Genomic DNA, 19,074 nt, shown 5'->3' on the forward strand with positions numbered 1-19,074 from the left:
CAGGTTTTGAACTGTGGTGTTGGAGAAGACTCTTGAGAGTCCCTTGGACTGCAAGGAGATCCAACCAGTCCATTCTGAAGGAGATCAGCCCTGGGATTTCTTTGGAAGGACTGATGCTAAAGCTGAAACTCCAGTACTTTGGCTACCTCATGCGAAGAGTTGACTCATTGGAAAAGACTCTGATGCTGGGAGGGATTGGGGGCAGGAGGAGAAGGGGACAACAGAGGATGAGATGGCTGGATGGCATCACTGACTCAATGGACGTGAGTCTGAGTGAACTCCAGGAGTTGGTGATGGACAGGGAGGCCTGGCGTGCTGCGATTCATGGGGTCGCAAAGAGTCGGACACGACTGAGTGACTGATCTGATCTGATCTGATCTGATGTGTGTGAAGCAGGAAAATGGTTTCTTTAAAAATATATATATATATGGATCATCAATTGTTTCAGCACTATTCAATGGATAGTTTCTTCTTCTCTCTCTGGTCTGTGATGCCTTTTCTGTCATGAACATGGGTTTGTTTGTTTGCTTGTTTTAATTTATTTATTTTTAAATTGAAGGATAATTGTTTTACAGAATTTTGTTGTTTTCTATCAAGCCTCGACATGAATCAGCCATAGGTATACATATATCCCCTCCCTCTTGAACCTCTCTCCCATCTCCCTCCCCATCCCACCCCTCTAAGTTGATACAGAGCCGCTGTTTGAATTCCCTGAGACATACAGCAAATTCCCATTGGCTGTCTATTTTACATATGGTAATGTAAGTTTCCATGTTACTCTCTCCATACATCTCAGCGTCACCTCCTCTCTCCCCATGTTCTGAACATGGGTTTGTTAATTTTATTACACCTGAGCTGGTACCACATTGCTTTAGTTATTACAAATTTATAATAATCTTGAAATCTTGTAACCATGCTTGCCTGACATTGTTCTCTTTCTACAGGAATGTCTAAGCTATTCTTGATTCTCCACTCTTCTATAATATGTCTAAAATTAGATCACTAAGTACCACTGAGATTGGATTGGAGTTGTGTTGAATATGTAGATCAATTTGGGGAAAAATTGACACCCTTATAATGTTAAGTCTTTCTATCCAGAAACATGGACTATCTCTCCTGTTATTAGTACTTTATAATAAAGTTGCATAATTATATTGTAAAGGGCTTCCACACCATGGACTTATCCCTAGTTACTTGGTATTAACTGTAATCTTGTAAATAGCTCTCTTATTGAAGTTTTTGTGTAGAAAAGTAATTGGCTTTATATCCCTTAGCTTTGCTGAACATTAGCTTAATTAGCTTAATTCTGAAAATTCACTAGCAATTCTTTGGAGTTTTCTGCTTAAAAATTATACCATTTTTGAATAACAAAAACTAAAGATCTCCCTTTTCAGTATTTGTATCTTCTTCTTTATATTTTCTTACTGCCTTCCATAGGCCATCCACTATTGCCTATGTTTATTTCCTTTATATTCTATATAAAGAGAGATGGTGATTGCATACACCATATACTTTGATATTGCATATAACCTTGATACTGATCTGGAAGGGGATGCTTTCATAGTTCACCATTAAGAATGGTGTTTGTTTTAGATTCTGTGCTTGTTTTGTTTTTGAAAATCTGCTACATCAAGTTTTAAAAAGTTCCTTTCTAGTCCTAAGAGTTTTAATCATGGATAAATAGATATATATCATGAACTTCTTTTGTACCTACTGAGATTATCAAGTGGTTTTTCCTTTTAATTCATTGTGAAAAACTACTTTAATCAATTTCAAATATTAAACCCACCTGATATTCCTGAGATAACTTGGTCGTCATCTTTTTTCACACTCTGCTGGATTCCATTTGCTAATATTTTATTTCACATTATTACATTCATATTCATAAGTGAGATTGGACCATGATTTTTTTCTCATACTTTCCTCACCAGGTTTTTAAGAGTTTGTATGAAAATAAAGTTATTCTTTCCATGAATGTTTGATAGAACTCTTAGGTGAAGAGTTATATTTATGAAAAGATATTTGGCTACTGACTCAGTTTTTTAAAGATTATAATAACTCTTCTGTCTCTGCTTACATTCGTTTTGTATAATAAATTTGTAATTTACATATTTCTAGAATTTATCCATTTCATCAAAATTTCAAATTTATCAACAAAACATTGTTAAGTTTCTCATGCCATTAGAAAGTATAGTGATGTCTTCCTTTTCAATCTTGATAGTAATTAATTGTACCTTCTCTTTCTCATGTTTTTTGTTTTTGTTATTAGTATTTTCAAAGGAAAAATTTTTTGCTTTTATATGGCTTTTTCTTCTCTGTTTTGTTATCTTTTCTTTTATATTTTATTAATCTCTACTTATCTTTATTCTTGCACTTTTTTGAATTTATTTTGTTTTCTTTTATTAAATTCTTGAGATAGATGCTTAGCTCATTAATATTTAGCTTTTTTCTTTTTCTAAAATAAGCATTTTAATGAGCTAAATTACCTTTCAAGTGGTGATTTAGCTATATCCCACAAGTTTTATTATGTAAAGTTTTAATCATTTGATAAAGATATTTTTAATATCCAGCATGATTTCTTCATTAACTCATAGGTTAATTTTTTTACTTATATGTTATTTATAAGAATTTTTTTTTCAGTTTTCAAACATAGGGATGTTCTATTTGTTTTTTAAAACTGATTTTTAAGTCATCCAAAAAGGAGGGTTTATATGTATGCATATAGCTGATTCACTAAGATGTACAGCAGAAACTAACACAACATTGTAACATTGAGAACATAATGTACATGCATTATAGTCCAATATATAGTCAATATTCATATAGTTGCATATGTTCTCCCTAAGCTTGAAAAGAAGGTTTATTTTTATAATGTTCCATATATGTCCATTGGTTAAGTTTACTTATGTTCTCAATCCTCTATCTTTATTGATTTTTAATCTGCCAGCTCTATTAATTACCATGGAGAAGGCAATGGCACCCCACTCCAGTACTCTTGCCTGGAAAATCCTATGGGCAGAGGAGCCTGATAGGCTGCAGTCCATGAGGTCACTAAGAGTCAGACACAAGTGAGCAACTTCACTTTCACTTTTCACTTTCATGCATTGGAGAAGGAAATGGCAACCCACTCTAGTGTTCTTGCCTGGAGAATCCCAGGGATGGGGGAGCCTGGTGGGCTGCCATCTATGGGGTTGCACAGAGTCGGACACAACTGAAGTGACTTAGCAGCAGCAGCATCAATTACCAAGAAAGATCTCTTAAAATCCACCTATTATTATTGTTGATTTTACATTCTTTATTGTTCTTTAAACTTTTGCTTTATATATTTCAAGGTTATATTATTTAGTATATAAAATTATAATTTGCTACATCTTTCTGATGACTTTTAAACTTTTATCATTATGTTGTAACCATCTTCATCTTTGTAATGCTTTCTGCCAAGGAAGGAACTTTGTCCATGGGTGTGCTGGAACTGGCCCACAATGATTTACAGGCACTAATTGTTCACATCTCTCTGGGTTCTGTGACTTGAAATCAGTACATGTATTTTATAACACATAAAAACTGGCAAATGCTACAAATCAGGCCTTCTCAACCAGCCCCAAGGCCTGAGGGGTTACCAACAGGCCTCTGATCTAATATGATATTAACATAGCTAAACCAAGTTTCCTTTGATTACTGTTTGCATAATGTAACTTTTTTCATCCTTTTAATTTCAACTTCCCCGTATCTTTTTTTTAAGTGTGTCTGTTAAAAGTATATAGTGGGGTTTTTTTTAAATGTAGTCTGACCATCTTTGTCTTTTAACAGAATCTTTTTTGTCCTTTTATACTTAATGTGTCCCAAATATACAAATGTGTCCTAAAAAATAATAATAATAATTACATAGTTGTTTATTGGAAATTCAAGTTTGACTGGTGTCTTATATTTTATTTGCTAAATCAGGCTATCCTATTCCTAGCCTTAAACTTCAAAATAGAATAACAGCCAACACTAGGTCAGGCCTTCTGCAAAATCCTAACATCTAGTTTCTCATTTGATCTTCAAAACAAAACAGAACTATATAACATGCAAACATTAAACGATGGTTTTTTTTTAGGCTGGACCCATGATTTAACTTACACTGATCAATTTCAACATGGACTGTTTTGGGGGGTTTTTGTTTGTTTGTTTTTTGTTTTTTTCGGTTTTGCGTTTTTAAATAAAGCATCATTAATGTATATCGCAGGGTTTTGCCAAACAGCCCAAGCTGTATACATTACAATCATTAAAAGCTCTTATTTTAAAAAAAAATGCAAACATTAATACAAAACTATGGTGGGATTATAGTTATACCTTTTGTTGGTTAGAAAGTTAAAGCATGTAGAGATTATTTGCCCAAGTTCGGGAAACAACTTAGGAAAGCAGAGCTATCTTACTGCAACTTCAGCCCCCCAGGTACTCAAACCGCAATTGACCTTTCTTCTCTACAAGAACTGTGATAGGTTCTTAAGCACAAGAAAGGTAGAGATGGATGGGATGGGGTGGTTGGAGGTACATCCGAAAAGGAGGTTTGCATATAGCTGATTCACTTCATTGTACAGCAGAAACTAACACAACATTGTAAAGCAATTATACTCCAATTAAAAATTTTTTAAAAATAAAAAAAATGGATTACACAACACAAATTTTTTTAAAAAAGAAAGGCACAGATTTATAGCTGTTTAAACTGTTTAATTTGTCTCCAACTCTCCTTAAGTAGCTACAGGATCACTCTTTTATGGCAATATATGCAAGAACACTTTACATGCAAGACTCTTTACTCAGAACTCCCAATATACTCTAAGATCAGGCTTACATGAGAGCACTAAAATTTAAGAGGAATTGTTTCATAGTTTGCAATATTAGAATCACAAGTACCAAAAAGATTCAGAAAACAAAGATGCTAGGCTAAATTAGGGATATTTCTGTTATGAGTACTTCAGGCATGGTTAGACTCTACTGAGATAAATATGCCCCAATAGATAGCAGCCCTAAGGATCACAGGGAGAAACACACCAATACAGCTGGAACCAGAAGAAAGTGGGTATTTTGCCCATGTCATTAATGTGTCCCCTAAGCAAATCTGTATTCCTGCCTGTGATATATTTCCTCAGTGCACTCCCAGCTTCTGAAATTAGCTTCTTCCTAATTTGGGGGGATTTTTTTTATAGACTCTTGGTAGGTCTTTGTGATTTGCTACTACTTGTCTTGTGAATGACCTTGTATGGTTTCAGCAAAATCCTTTGGTCTCTGTATCATTCAAACTTCTGTCCAGCCAGGCTAGAAAAATGCTCTGAATACTGTCACATTCCATAAACATTTGTGAGATACAATTGCAACTCATCATGCACAGATTTCAGATTAACTTGTAAAATTCCATTCTGATTCTCTTATTCATAACCTGTATGTTTGTTTAACCTCCACATTCTGAAATCTATGGAGATGGTGCCCTAAAAGTTTTCATGATGGGTCAGTGCCTGGGAAGAAGTAAGAGTTTGTGATGGTGGTTTAGCTGCTAAATCGTGTTCAACTATTGCAACCCCATGGATTGTAGCCCGCTAGGCTCCTCTACCCACAGGATTTTCCAAGCATGAATCCAGGCAAAAATCCAGCCATTTCCTTCTCCAGGGGAATCTTCCTGACCCAGGGATCAACCCCAGTCTCCTGCATTGCAGGCAGATTCTTTACCAACTAACATACCAGGGAAGCCAGGAGAAGTTAATGTAAGAAAAAGATGATCGTTGTTCAGTCGCATCCAACTCTTTGTGACCCCATGGACTGCAGCACATCAGGCTTCCCTGTCCTTCACCATATCCCAGAGCTTGCTCAAATTCATGCCCATTGAATCAGTGATGCCATCCAACCATCAGGTGACCAGAACAACATCCTCTATCATCCCTTTCTCGAGGGGCTTAACAGGGTTAGTCCTATATGGATACGCAGAAGGTACCTGTCTACCCAGGGTGATTTGAGGGGTTGCTAAACATCTAGCTGGGGAAAACACTGGTTCCTTTTTGTCAGCACCTGAAAAGAAGCCTTAACCAGGCCGACCAGCAACTTCAACATAATCGTTCTCACCTCAGTTTCATATCCCGTTTACTTCAACCTGACCTCAGCACTAATCCAACTCCACTCTCCATTTTCCAAGGAAATACACTTTACAGTTAATCACGGCTTATAGAAATACCCAACTCGTCTCACTTTCAATACCGGCTTATTTGAGGGAGAAAGAATTTTGCTGACTTCGATTGTGTATTCATGTGAAAATCGTTTACAGTTCTTAACATTTTCAACTTTTCTCCTAAAATGCTCAAGTAAATTTAGTACCACAGGAAGAAGCTAAGTGTTGATCCCGTGGCTTCTCACGACCTCTGACACACTACTGCAACCCTTGAGGGCACTTGAGAGTTAAGGGCACCCCGTGGTCCTGAACTGCAGCAGAAACAGTGCCTCTGAACCTGGCAGGTGGCTGGGAATGGGCCTTGGTCAAGAGGCTCCGTTGTGAAGCTTAGATGAAGGCAGCATGAACGATCTCCAAGCTACGCAGTGACGAGCACCTCAGCTGTGTCGCTCGACTATCTCAGGACACAGAAGGCCAGTCCTTTCTGAGAATGCTCCTTCCCCTCGAAACATCGTCCTCGAAGGAAGTGGGGAGCAAGCACCTGTTTCTGTTCAGGGTACAGTGAAGGACGCTGCCCTCCTGGACTCCTGTGTCTTCACTCCCTGAAAAAGGCGAAAGTTACTCATTTAGTCGCGTCTGACTCTTGTTGACCCCATGGATAGTAGCCCACCAGGCTCCTCTGTCCATGGGATACCCTAGACAAGACTACTGGAGTGGGCTGCCATTTCCTTCTCCAGGGGATCTTCCCCACCCAGGGATCAAACTCGGGTCTCCCGCATTGCAGGCAAATTCTTTACTGTCTGAGCTACCTACCAGACATGAAGAGCTCAGGACCCCAGCTGGTCACAGGGCATCCCCCTCCCAGGACACAAAAGACACTACTCCATTCCTCTTTTCTTATTTTTTTAATCCGTAATTAACATTTTTACAGATCTTTTCCGATTCTTCCAAGTATATGAATACACAATTATTTTGTAAAAATCGGATCAGCAAAATATATTTTCAAACCATCATTTTTAATGTTTGCCCAGAAGTCAAATGAACTCTCCTTTTTTTAACTTGGTAGGCATTTTTATTTTATTTATTTAGCTTATTTTTTTATTGAAGTAGAGTTGATTTGAAATATTGTGTTATTTTCTGCTGTACAGTAAAGTGATTCAGTTATACATATATACATACTTTTACAAATGCTTTTTCATTATGATTTATAACAGATTATTGAATATAGTTCCCTGAACTATCCAGCAGGGATTCTGTTGTTCACCCCTCTCTTTTCTACTTCTCCCTTCAATTTCAGTTCTGTTTCTGCCCTGTTACCAAGCTGTATATGTCCTCAGCAAAATTTCCCAGCATCTCACTTATAGATCCTGTCCTTTCTCTTTTTTTTTTTTTTTCCTCAGTTCAGTGAGATGGAAGAGGAGCTCAATACAGATGTATCCATATGAATATACAAGAGAATAGAAGATAGCAACTGTTGTTTCTTGTAATGGTTTTCCCAGGTCCTAATCCGTTCCTCCTGATGTAGCAAAAGCAGTGGCCAAACCTGGTTTTTGCATTGTGAAGAAAAATAATGCATCTGCTCTGATTCTTTGAGAGAAGCAAGCATTGGCTTTCACCCTCAGCAGGGAAAAGTGGAGCTGAACAAGGCTAGTGCTGGAGGCAAGGAAGGCTGCGATGGCATCCAGCTTCCAAGGCTTCTGAGAGGACAATGGTGTGGCACCCACCAGCTGCATCACTGATAATCACCGTGCATGCGGACTCTCAAGGGCTTCCCCTGTGGCTCAGTCGGTAAAGAATATGCCTGCAATACTAAACTTGGGTTAGATCGCTGGGTCAGGAAGATCCCCTAGAGTAGGAAATGGCAACCCACTCCAGTGTTCTTGCCTGGAAAATTTCATTGACAGAGGATCCTGGTGGGCTACAGTCCCTGGAGTCGCAAAGAGTCACATACAACTGAGCGACTGAGCACATGTTTATTCCCTTCATTTTCCCCTAAAAAAAAAAAAATCACTGGAATTGCCCTTAATCCCTATGGTCCTTTTTCCTATCACTTATTCCAACACACTCGCACCGGGGCTGTCACGGTGGAAGTTCAGTAGGAACTACGCATAAGATGGGAAAGCAGAAGTAGGAGCTTTTGCGATCTCTGCTTGATCATGCAGAAGACAGTGTGCTTAAAATCCATGCCACTTTCTGGAACAGCATTGAAGGTGTTCAGTACCTCTGCGTAATTTTTGAGGCATGTTCAGGTATGTTAAGCATGACGTACATTTAGTTGCCCTTAATCTTTGAAGAAAAACAATTTCAAGTGGGTAACTGAGCATTTCCTCTAATGGAGGGGGGAGGACTGGGATATAACAGATCACAAGCAAGCTGAGCGTTTGCAGAAAGGCCACAACTGCTTATTCTTTTTTGTTAAGGTCTGTCTGGAAAGCACATGTGAAATTAAATTATTATTTTTTAAGACTTCCAGTCATTGATTTGGTCCTGGAGTGTTATCTACTTTCTCTCTGTGGAGTCCTGTTCTTCAAATGGAGATTTTTATTCTGTAGGATTCCAGTAACTTCCATCTCCACTCCTGTTAATTCATTCATTAGCCACTGAAACGCTTTCCCTTAGGAAAACATAATGGGTTCACTAAGTGCTTTTCCCAGCCCAGCCACTGCTACTCTCATAACAATAATGCCGCAAAAACCCCATTCTCCTCTTCCTATAGTCTATTACTGTCACTATACACGTACAGTAATCCTGGATTATAAACCTGCAATGTTAGATGGTGAGAAAATATTTCTCTAGAAAAGAGTGTCTGGTCTGAACAGGTTAGTAAAGATCCACGTGAATACATAACCTAGAAAGAAGCAGATTCAAGGGCAAGGCTAAGCCCTGAAATGGAAAAGTTGTAAGCAATCTGTGTGTGTGTGTGTGTCTACTAAATTGTGCCCAACTCTTTGTGACCCGCCCCCCCATGGACTCTACCCTGCCAGGCTCTTCTGTCCATGGGGACTCTCCAGGCAAGAATACTGGAATGGGTTGCCATGCCTTCCTCCAAGGGATCTTCCCGACCCGGGGATTGAACCCACATCTGCGGCATGTCCTGCATTGACAGGCAGATTCTTTACCTCTGAGTCACCTGGGAATCCCAAGCAATCTATGACTAGCAGCCAACTTTAGTACATGAAGGAAAAAAATAAACTCTTCAGTGATATGATAGGGAGATGGTTTCCAGGATGCCAGTCAGTATCAAAGAACCAACCTAGAGCCTAGAATGGAAAAGATACTTTTGACTGAAGGGCTAACATTCACAAGAACTAGAGGGCATGTTTAGGCGGTGCCCAGGCAATCTAATTTTGACACGATAAATGAAGGGTCAAAAGCCCAGTATTTCAGAGCAGCCTCTCTACCCCAGCCAGATGTGACTTTTCCTTTGGGTAATATAATGTTGGCATTCAGTGTTTGAATCCAATGGTTGTTTCATTGATTTCCCTTTCTGTACATTTAGACATTTCCAAACTTGTCATTGCTACCCTGGGTGGCACAATCTGGGTCAGCCCCAGGATTGAGTGTTGCAGTTCAGTTCAGTTCACTCGCTCAGTTGTGTCTGACTCTTTGTGACCCCATGGACTGCAGCACGCCAGGCCCCCCTGTCCATCACCAACTCCCAGAGTCTACCCAAACTCATGTCCATTGAGTCGGTGATGCCATCAAACCATCTCATCCTCTGTCATCCCCTTCTCCTCCTGCCCTCAATCTTTCCCAGCATCAGAGTCTTTTCCAATGAGTCAGCTCTTTGCATGAGGTGGCCAAATTACTGGAGTTTCAGCTTCAACATCAGTCCCTCCAATGAACACCCAGGACTGATCTCCATTATGATGGATTGGTTGGATCTCCTTGCAGTCCAAGGGACTCTCAAGAGTCTTTTCCAGGACCACAGTTCAAAAGCATCAATTCTTCGGTGTTCAGCTTTCTTCACAGTCCAACCCTCACATCCATACATGATTACTGGAAAAACCATAGCTTTGACTACACAGACCTTTGTTGGCAAAGTAATGTCTCTGCTTTTTAATATGCTATCTAGGTTGGTCATAACTTTCCTTCCAAGGAGTAAGTGTCTTTTAATTTCATGGCTGCAGTCACCACGTGCAATGATTTTGGAGCCAAAAAAAAATAAAGTCAGCCACTGTTCCACCGTTTCCCCATCTATTCGGCATGAAGTGATGGGACTGGATGTCATGATCTTAGTTTTCTGAATGTTGAGCTTTAAGCCAACTTTTTCACTCTCCTCTTTCACTTTCATCAAGAGGCTCTTTAGTTCTTCTTTGCTTTCTGCCATAAGGGTGGTGATATTTGCATATCTGAGGTTATTGATATTTCTCCTGGCAATCTTGATTCCAGCTTGTGCTTCATCCAGCCTAGCGTTTCTCATGATGTATTCTGCATAAAAGTTAAATAAGCAGGGTGACAATATACAGCCTTGATGTACTCCTGTTCCTATTTGGAACCAGTCTGTTGTTCCATGTCCAGTTCTAACTGTTGCTTCCTGAACTGCATACAGATTTCTCAAGAGGTAGGTCAGGTGGTCTGGTATTCCCTTCTCTTTCAGAATTTCCCACAGTTTATTGTGATCCACACAGTCAAAGGCTTTGGCATAGTCAATAAAGCAGAAATAGATGTTTTTCTGGAACTCTCTTGCTTTTTCCATGATGTTGGCAATTTGATCTCTGGTTCCTCTGCCTTTTCTGAAACCAGCTTAAACATCAGGAAGTTCAAGGTTCACATATCGCTGAAGCCTGGCTTGGAGAATTTCGAGGATTACTTTGCTATCATGTGAGATGAATGCAATTGTGTGGTAGTTTGAGCACACTTTGGCATTGCCTTTCTTAGGGATTGGAAGACCTTTTCCAGTCCTGTGGCCACTGCTGAGTTTTCCAAATGTTCTGGCATATTGAGTGCAGCACTTTCACAGCATCATCTTTTATGATTTGAAATAGCTCAACTGGAATTCCATCACCTCCACTAGCTTTGTTTGTAGTAATGCTTCCTACGGCCCACTTGACTTCACATTCCAGGATGTCTGGCTCTAAAACATAATTTAATCCCCAACTTAAAACATCGGTGTCATGTCAACCACCTTCTTCAGTCTGCTGAAAGATGCCTCCTGTGGACTTGTGGTCCTCCTTCCCACCACCTAAATATTTCGCATCTGGCAAGCCTTTCAGGAGTACCTCCCAGTTCAGTGGGAGTCCATTTCAGCATATTAAGTCTCAGCCCTTCCTCAAATAGTCTGCTTTTCTGCAGAATCACAACCCTCACCATCACCTCCATCACCACATGTCAGTGTTCAACAGGTACAATCCCAAAGTCAAAGAACTGATTATTTCATTATCCAGTGGGCAGCTTTCATTATATTATGTGTTGCATAGCGACACCTTCTGGTGAAGTAACGCAATAACATGTTGAATACAACGGGCTCTATGAGCATGCTAGGGCTTCTTCCCTGATAGTTCAGCTGGTAAAGAATCCGTCAGCAATGCAGGAGACCCCAGTTCGATCCCTGGGTCCGGAAGATCCCCTGGAGAAGGGATAGGCTACCCACTCCAGTATTCTTGGGCTTCCCTGCTATCTCAGACAGTAAAGAATACACCTGCAATGTGGGAGACCTGGGTTCCATCCCTGGGTTGGGAAGATCCCCTGGAAAAGGGAATGGCTACCCACTCCAGTATTCTTGCCTGGAGAATTCCATGGACAGAGGAGCCTGGCAGGCTACAGCTCATGGGGTCACAAAGAGTCAGACACAACTGAGCAATTTTTGCCTTCCCTTTTTCACTTATGAACACATTGCAAACAAAAATTTTTTAAATAAAAAAGTAAAAAGAAGGAAAGGGAAATGTCGATAGCTTTGCACATGATGTCACAGAAATCCTCCCTTACTCATGTAGAACCTTGCTTTTGTCGGGAAAGGAAGTAAAAACAGATCTTTCCAAGAGTTTTGCTGAAAGCGCAAATAGAAAAATGTAGGGAAAGTGATATTAAGAAAGAATCTTTTAAGTAGAAGGAGAAAATAATAGAATGTCTACAGGCTAAAAAGAATGATCCAGTAGAAAGAGAAAAAAATGATCCAGTAGGTGAACAAGGAGCATTTCTGGAAGAATATCCTTGAGAGGTGAAAAGTCTGGGATCCAGAGCATAAGTAAAGGAACTGGCCTTAGACAGGAGCACAGATCAGTCATCAGACACAGAAGAGAAAGTGTGAGTATTTGAGGTCAGATGCAGCCAGTGAGGTGATGCAGTGCTAGAAATCCAAGGAGTTATCTTCTGGCTCCTTCTGCTCTCAAAAAAAAAAAAAAAATGTGAAGCAAGGTCATCAGCTGAGACTGAGAATTGGCAAGAAGTGCAGGAAATTTGAGATAAGTTGTGCATAGTTGTCCAAGAGAGAGAAACTCAATGGACCAGAGAAATGTAGTGTGATATTATTTAAGGATCATAAATTTAAAGTGAGTCCTAATGGTTGTTTTTCTCCAGCCGAGTTCAGCTACAAGGGTGCAAGTGAGGAGAAGGCAAAGAGCAGGGTTTAACCCTGGCTATGGTTTTGCCTATCAAGTACAATAATTGGGGGGTAAGAGAGTGGAGGGCTTGTCCTCCTAAAGAGCCAGGCAATATTAATTTCCTTTCCTATTACACTCATGTTTTTAATGACTCAGTTTCCTGTTCGTTTGTTTACTCTTGGATAAATTGAAAGATTGTGGGGATGATGATTTTACTAAATTATAATTTGTGTATAAGCCATCTCTTTTCTGTTCTTTTGGTTTTCTTTCACAAAGGATTTTTTATTTGTCTTTTCACTTAGGATATTATCTTTAATAAGATGACTGTATCCAAAACCTCTGATATTCAACACTGTGGAAAGGAGTAGATGTTTCAAAGGAAGATTGCAATAGTGTAGGTTGACAGGACATATGAAGCTATTTTTCATAGTCTAATGGTTTATAAAACAAATTAACTCATGCCCATACATAAAAGACTCACTATTGCTATAGGAATTTTTCACTAGGTCTCTTAATGGCTATGTATTGCATATCTGTTGTGTACAAAACACTGTACTAGGCAAGCACTGAGGTGACTTGGGGAGAGGGTAGGATTATAACACACAGGAATTTGCTGTCTAAAAGTTCTAGGTATTTGCAAACCCAAAGGTATTTGCAGTCTAAAATCATATATTTACAACAAATTATTGTGCAAGGCAGGACAAAGCAAGCACTACACACAAGGTCCATGACAGTCGTTCACCTAATTTACCTTTACCTACCGCAGTGGGCCTGAAACAGTAGAAACCTAGTGAATACAGTAAATCAGTAAATGTAAAAAAGATCTGAGCCAGGCTAGAGGGGCTGGAGGAACCCACACGTGAATTCTGCACGTGAGATCTGAGAAAACTTAAGAGAGAAGGAGAGCCGGACCTTGAAGGAAAAAGAGGAGCCCAACAAAAAAAGGGGGAAGAAAAGAGCCCTTCTCTACGAAGACACAAGCCTGAGATGTACAAGCAGCATGGAAGCACAGGGATGCATGGGGCATGCGCAGTCTAGTCCGTGGACCGCGATGCAGTACCGTGCAAGAGAGTCAGCAAGGAAGGGCGATGCGGTACGCGAAATCTGTGATCAATCAGATGAGTTTTTATCGAGCACTTACCACTGTGCCCAACACCGTAGCTCTTCTAATATCACAGAAACCCTGTAAGATAGCCACCAAGTCTCCATTTTACAGTGGAGAAATTTAGACAGAGAGGTCAATTTTATACCTCTTATACAGCTGGTCAGTCACAGAGCCAGGCCGCGGGCACCGCTGGTACTATTAATTAAAACACTTTGAATAGTGGAGTGACATGTAGTTTGCGTTGCTGCTACATTTTTCTTTCACAAATAACGGACATATTCAAGTTAAATTTAAAAGTTAAGCGCCATGAATATTAGCTGTTACTCCTCCCTGGCGGCTCAGCGGTAAAGAATCCACTTGGGACGCAGGAGACACAGGTCTGATCCCTGTGTTGGGAAGATCCCCTGGAGAAGGGAATGGCAACCCACTCCAGTATCCTTGCCTGGAAAATCCCATGCACAGAGGAGCCTGGTGGGCCACAGTCCATGGTTGCAAGAGTCCCACACCGCTTGGCAACTAAATCACCACCACCACCTCTGTACTTAGAAGTTCTGAATAGACAAATGTATTAATTTCCTCTTTCCTTCATCCAATGATATGACTATTTCCCAAAACTACTGGCTTATGGATTGTTTTCTTTAAGATTAATCTACAATATAATATAACTCAACTGCACTGTTATCCAAATGCATATTTAACTAAATTTTTCTAATACTATGAAAAATATAGTTTCTTTTTTAATGAAATCACTTTGTCTTTCTCTTTGTAACTTTGAACTTCATCCAGAGACAGTTGTTGATGACACCCAATTCATCATCATACAGGTTATACTTATGTTTTATCACTATCTTACAGAAATATTTTCTGCCTCAAAAAATTTTCCAATCTATTAAATGCACTCCTTTTTTATAGCAAGTCTTTCAACTCTCAACTCATTCTCATTAAACTTTTACCCCATACCTTCCAAATACCCCATACCTTCCAAATACTTATATGAACTAAAACTATCAGCTCATAAAAATGTATCCTGAGAATCGGAGTTCAGTTCAACATCAACATTACAATTTATGCAACACTGAAGGACAGTATCTAATGTGATCTAATTATTTTACCCAAGAGTGCTTTCATTAGCTCTAATAAATATCAACTCTTTTTACCTCCTCTAAATTTGTAACATTACATGTTTCAATTCTTTACATTACATATATTTTGTTTTTACTTGAAATCCTGGGGAAAGAGACAGATTTCATCAATGTAGCCTGTCTTGTAAATATTCTTGAGCCCAGGTAACCTTAAGCCTCTCTTCTCAAAAATCTTGCCCACATTTTCTCTAGAGATGACAGGGGATGGGGGCACCCTGCTCAAATGAAAGTATTATCAGAGTGGGTCCCCTGTGGTTGGCTTCATGTGATCTGAAGAAACACAGAAGGCTGGGGAATCTGATACTTAGGTCATGCAAGAAACCAAAGAAAGGTAGAGGATGTTTATCCTAAAGTAAAAAAGTACCTAATATAAAGAAAATACAAGGAACTGCTTGTAGAAGCATATGTAACTTGGTCTTTGCTAGACCAGAGGGCAGAAGTAGAACTAATGTGTGGAAGCTACTGGAAAATAATTTTCAGCTCAAAGGAAAGAATTATCTAGGTAGACATTCAAAAATGGAACTCGGTGTTTCCTTGAGGAGGGAGGCAGCCGTTTGCAGAGTACCTGCATTAGGTCTCCTTCCACAGGAGATCTGAAAAACTGGTGACTGTATTATTTATTTTCCAAGTAGGGACACATTGAGAATGAAAGGACAGAAGCAAGAAATCAGGAGACCCAAAGCCCACCAAGTCCCACACCCTCCTAGTTCACCTCGTTGTTGACCACTAGCGACGTGGACTTATGGACACGTGGAGGTTTGTGAAAGATCAGCCCTGGTAGGGAAAGGGAATAGCTCAGATCCCATGAGAATGCAGGGAAACAGGGAAATCTGTGACCTTCTCATCTCTCCTTCTGTTCCCACTCTGATAAGATGAAGTCCAAAGTCATAGATCTAGCAGGATCTCTGTGAGCGAGCCTGGGTATCAGCAAAGTGTTAAGATCCAAAGGGATCTGATTAGGAAAAATTCCAGGATGGGGGCTTTGTTCCCAGAGCCAGGGTGGAAATACTATTCCCAAACCAAGCCATTCAGAGAGTTCTACCAGAGCATAACAAGCAAGTAAGAACAGACCAACCCCAAAGGACCAAATACTCTGGAGGTGGCTCAGGCGAGAGCAAGACCAGCCTAAGAGCAGGGCCCCACCCTGCAGCCAGGTGCCATGGCAAGGACGGGGGGTGCAGGAGTGTGGGAACACGAGCTCCCCCAGTGGGGTCTGTGCTCACCAAACCAGAGAGGCTTAGAATTATCCGATGACGCACATTTTTTCTCTTCCGTTCTTCATGGCGATTGAAATACGATTACAAAACTTTGTGAATGTTGCAAAGAGTTTATTAGAAATTAACATTCCTAAACTAAAATTCCCGTCTTACCAACTGCAGTGGCCACTCATGGCTGTGGATTCAGCTTCTAGACTCCCCCTTGGGCAGCTTTGGCCCTGACATGGAATGGGCACCTTCCACTCTGCCGTGCAGCCCACCTGACAGAGGGAAGGCTGACCCCCACCTCCAGTTAGAATGAGGCACTCAGGATCATCCCAATTCCCTGCCCAGGACCACTCAGCTCAAGCTAATAGCGCCAGCGTATCCCCATTGGCAGCTGGTATTCATCTAAGCACGTGGCGTGGATCAGCCAGACTGTAGGGAAAGGCTATTTTTCAACATGAACAGGGCAAGCGCATTTAATTTGGTGGAAGCTGGCCTACAAATAAAGTCCCACGTGAGGGGATGGAGCAGAGAAAATGAGAGTAGTAGAAAGGCAAGCAGGGTTTCATTGCAGCAGGCAGTTCTTACCTTTTAGCTTTCTTTCACATGCAGTAATAACTCCCTTATTGTTTAAGCCAATGAGAAGAGGGTTCTCCTGACTCTTCAGCTGAAGGTCTCCTTACAGATCCACAAAACAGTGGTTCCCAAACCTGTCCACATCTTGGAATCACCTGGAGACCTTCAGAAGCTGCTGACCCCTGTGTTCCAATCAGAGATTTCACGTTATTGCTCTGTTGCTTGCCTGGGTGAGCAGACGAGTCTCTAAGAATGGGTCACTCCCCAAGACTGGCAGTGTCCTTTGAGCCTCCTCAATGTGACAGAGAATGTGTTCCTACCCGGACTCCATCAGCCCACTCACCCCACCCCCAGTGAAGGAGGGGTTTATATGCTTTGTGGCAAGGTTTGAATTGCTCTGCAGCTGCTGCTGCTGCTGCTAAGTCACTTCAGTCGTGTCCGACTCTGTGCAACCCCATAGACGGCAGCCCACCAGGTTCCGCCGTCCCTGGGATTCTCCAGGCAAGAACATTGGAGTGGGTTGCCATTTCCTTCTCCAATGCATGAAAGTGAAAAGTGAAAGTGAAGTCGCTCAGTCATGTCTGACTCTTAGCAACCCCATGGACTGCAGCCTGCCAGGCTCCTCCATCCATGAGATTTTCCAGGCAAGAGTACTGGAGTGGGGTGCCATTGCCTTCTCCGGGTTCTGCAGCTACATGCTTACATTTCTGCTTGATCCCCTCATCTGGACAGTATTTCAGAAGCTAAGGGGTGGAGTGCCTTCTTCAGTAAAATGACAGCATCAGTCTTTGTAATCCACATGCTGGTGGTCTCCAGGGGCCAGAGTAAGTGGTCCCAGGTCATCAGTAATTCATCTCTTAAACAGTAGACTGGCTAAAAGGAAGGAGGTGGAATGGGAGGGGAGGAATGGAGATGTGACCACACTGTTAACATGCTCTGACAGCTCTGGATCCCAGTACCCAACTGGGTGGTAAATGGAGATATAAAATAGTATCTGTTTCATCTATATAGTGGAGTTTCCCCAGTGGCTCAGTGCTAAAGAATCTGCCTGCAGTGCAGGAGGTACGGGAGACATGGGTTCAGTCCCTAGGTTGGGAAGATCCCCTGGAGAAGGGCATGGCAACCCACTCCAGTATTCTTGCCTGGAGAATCCCATGGACAGAGGAGCCCGGTGGACTGTTGTCCATAGGATCGCAAAGAGCCTGACAGACTGAAGTGACTTAGCATGCATACGCATCTATATAGTACAGCTTTTGTGACAATGATAGGAAATAATATATATAGAAGAAAACTCAAAATAAAATAGTGTTCTGTGAATGTAAGGTATTTTTATGAGAGGTCCACAAAGTTACAAATGAAATCCAGACCTCACCCTACCAGACACCACAGTGGCGGCCAGATGAATGGCTCCAGGAGTTTAATCCTCTGCCAACACCCTCTCTTTGGCCTGTCTTCCACTCCTTCTCTCATCATCCTTCATAAAATATCAAGCATGCTCTGTAAATGAAATTCTAACGCCTCAAATCACTTTCAACCACACTGCCACCCCCAGAGCCCTGCCCACACAGAAATCCTAGGGCTGCGACTAATGGGCAGGGAGGTTGTTTGGCTGCATTTTTTTCCCCTTGGTTTTTAGAAGCACTCCACTTCCTCATCAAGAGCACACCTCTGGGTACCACAGTGCTATATCATTCCCTACTTGAATTATAATGTCTATCAAAAGAGGCATCTCTCGGGAGGCTTGAGTGCTAAGTGGGGAGTGATTTTTAGAGAGATGTGTGGGAAATCGTTTCAATATTTGGCAGTTCCTAAAGGCAAGATGATTCGAGACTTTTTTTAAAAATACACTTGATCGGCTCATTCTGCTATTCCCTGATTTCTGAAAATGCTTTATCATTGGAATTTGACATTTGCATTAAAATAAAACTTCCATAAGCCACAGGACCAGTTTTTCATTTTCTCTAATCATTTATCGTATGCTTCACCTATAACACACAAATGTATATGTTCACCAGGAAATCAATCTTTTTTTAAATCAAAATATAGTTGATTTGCAGTGCTTCAGGTATACAGCAAAGTGATTCCGTTATGCACATATATATATTCTTTTTCAGATTTTTTCCATTATAGGTTATTCAGTTCAGTTTAGTTGCTCAGTCGTGTCTGACTCTTTGCAACCCCATGAATCGCAGCCCGCCAGGCCTCCCTGTCCATCACCAACTCCTGGAGTTCACTCAGACTCACGTCCATCAAGTCAGTGATGCCATCCAGCCATCTCATCCTCTGTCGTCCCCTTCTCCTCCTGCCCCTGATCCCTCCCAGCATCAGAGTCTTTTCCAATGAGTCAACTCTTCACATGAGGCTG

The 19,074-nt window shown here is 41.0% G+C and overlaps 1 protein-coding gene across 1 annotated transcript in view; it reads left to right on the forward strand.

Moving 5' to 3' along the window:
* Window positions 1–19,074, forward strand: part of IMPG1 (interphotoreceptor matrix proteoglycan 1) — a 157,049-nt gene that overhangs the window by 15,592 nt on the left and 122,383 nt on the right.

This window comes from Bison bison, unplaced genomic scaffold, assembly GCF_000754665.1.
Source record: "Bison bison bison isolate TAMUID 2011002044 unplaced genomic scaffold, Bison_UMD1.0 scf7180017864362, whole genome shotgun sequence".
Classification (NCBI taxonomy): domain Eukaryota; kingdom Metazoa; phylum Chordata; class Mammalia; order Artiodactyla; family Bovidae; genus Bison; species Bison bison.